General features: G+C 37.9%; 2 pseudogenes; one reads left to right on the top strand and one right to left on the bottom strand.

Moving 5' to 3' along the window:
- LOC137980228 (uncharacterized) overlaps nt 1-1,064 on the top strand; it is a 1,506-nt pseudogene extending 442 nt beyond the window's left edge.
- Nucleotides 1,065-1,868: 804 nt separating this feature from the next.
- The window catches only part of LOC137979335 (uncharacterized), a 1,420-nt pseudogene continuing 788 nt past the window's right edge, over nt 1,869-2,500 (bottom strand).

Below are 2,500 nucleotides of genomic sequence, written 5' to 3'. Positions count from 1 at the left end.
ACCAGAATCAAAATTTGAAATTAAATATTCATGCATGCGTAATGACCAATAAATTCAAGCTCACGGTTTTGAAATTGATATCACTGCTCCGTTAGAAGTTAATTCTGCATTCAAAATTCTGAATGAGTTTTTCATCTAATGAAATCCTGAGATCCCTAATTTCTCAAATTCATTGTTAATAATGCATACAAGGATATTGAACTTCGAAATTGACAACTAAAAATATGCAAATAATCTGGCCATTATCCATTGGTGTATTGACGATCTGCTGCTACTGAAAACAGAAGCTTTGCATGTGTGATTTTGTAAGTTATATACTGACTTTTATTAAAGCCAAGTTTGCATGCTTCATTGACAATGAAACAAGAAGGCCTGTTTCTGTTGCGTGCGCAGCCTTGGTAAAAAAATAAACAATCTTTTACTTCTCATTTTGTTACCTAGAATAGTGATGGAATGGACAAAGCAGCACGACAGGGCTCTCCTAGACGAATTAAAAGTCGGAGATCTTTTTCAGTTTAAAAAGTGTACTCCAGAAAAAGGTCAAGTATGGGATTCTATTGCTGATATTTTAAATGCAATGGACTACCCAAAGTTTAAAGTTTCTAAACGATCATGGCTAGATTGGTGGACACTTTTACGAACAAAGTATAAAAGACGTATCTCAGAAGAACTTCAAGCTTGTGGAATAGATGCTGAGGTCAGTGAATCTGATGCAATTATTGAAGATCTTATTGGCAAAGAAGACGCTGCCGTTGACAGTGGTAAAGATGGAAAGAAGAAAGCAGCAAAAAGGCAGCCGAAGAAATACGGATAAAGGCCATGGAACGTTTTGGACAGTCAAGCAAGAGAAATGGTGATGAAGGGGAGGAGCCAAAAAGAAGAAAAGGAAAAGTGGCAGCCATGCAGTAGAGTTCCTCAGAGAGAAAGCAAAGCTGCTCTGAAGGAGGAGGAGCTACAGCTAAGGAAAGATCAACAAAGCCAAACACTGTTGTTACTACAGCAGCAGCAACAAATGGATCAAGCATTCCCTTGTCAACAAAATGTTATCGAAAGAGAAGAACTAACTAGCTGTTTAAGTAACTGAAGTTGTTGTTGTTGATCAACCTTAGTTTTTGTTGAATGACAGGTTAAGAATAGAGATTTTGGCTTTGCCTCTTACTAACATTCATTACTTTTATGAAAAAAGCACAATTACATTTACATAGTATAATGTTTAAAGTTTTATGTTATAATGGACATGTAAGTTCTTGTTGAAACTCTCAGTCATGGGTTTTTGGTCATGCAGAAGCATGAAAGGAAAACTAAGCCTTTAACTTGTTTCTTTTATTATTACATTATGATTAAATATATTTAACATGTCATTATAAATGTTTCTTTTATGTAAAAATTTTCACTGTTTAAACTTTTGTGCCTCTCAAACCCTGCTCGCCTGGAAGCAGGGGGTACTCCCATATAAAAAGGATGGGGCTGCTTGTAAAAGAAACCCTTACAGGTACCATTATCTTACTTTGTGGGCGAGGAATTTTTTTCACCCTTAAGAGGCACCAATTCTTAAACAAAACATTATCTCCTGTTTTTGGCTCAATATCCTAAAATGTACTTCAAAAGTTCCTGCTGTGGACCTTCATCCCTAAAAACTACGACTAGCTTCCCCATCCTTTTATACAGGAGTCCCCCCTGGCCCTGCTGCACCTGATACTCTTGACCTTACTCTGTTTTACATGCATTTTTTCACTCTTCTGATCGAGTGTCTGGTAGTCAATTTACCCTAGTGAGCCTTGAACATCTTGCATGACTGAGTTAAAACTTGCGCTGCACATTTTCCAACTTCGATAGAGCATACTATATCTGAAGGTCATCTCTGTAAGCTATGCAAAATAGTCCTGCAGGGTTGGGGGTTCAAGGTCAAAATATGTGACAGTATTGTTGCCATATAAGAAGCTCAAAGCATTTTGCAGAAGGGCACAAACAATGCACATCTTTCCAATGCTGCTCATCCCTATCTTAAGATTTTTTTTTTGGAAATCCATGAACTTGAAGTAATCCACGATATCACCAAAAAGCCACTCTACAGACACTCATACAGAACTCATTGAATTGTTGTATGCTTCCCTTAAGGGAGTAAGGTGAGGGTTCCAGAAGGGCCCCCGAAGGTGAACTCTGAGAGGGTATGCCGGGTCCCCATATCAACACATTGGTACTCCCGTTGTTGAGTAGGAATAGTAGGCATAAGCTTCCAGATCCCGAAGAAGCCCAGAATCATGCAACATTCCTGCATCACGCTTCTTATCCTCTGAGGCAAAGAGGAAAAAAGCAAAGCAATAAAGGTTGTTACAACCTGTACTCTACAATTTGATCAACCTAAGGCCTCCCTCCAAAATATTTTAATATCCAGCAACAGAATTAAATTGGTATTCTCTCATTCCTGTTTTTGCTCCAAACTAGGAAAACGTTTCAGTGTTTTTCATATAAGAGCATATACTTGAATGAGTTTGTATGA

Source organism: Montipora foliosa, chromosome 12 (genome assembly GCF_036669935.1).
Source record: "Montipora foliosa isolate CH-2021 chromosome 12, ASM3666993v2, whole genome shotgun sequence".
NCBI lineage: Eukaryota > Metazoa > Cnidaria > Anthozoa > Scleractinia > Acroporidae > Montipora > Montipora foliosa.
The sequence above is the reverse complement of the archived record's forward strand: the minus strand, read 5'-3'. Positions and strand labels throughout refer to the sequence as shown.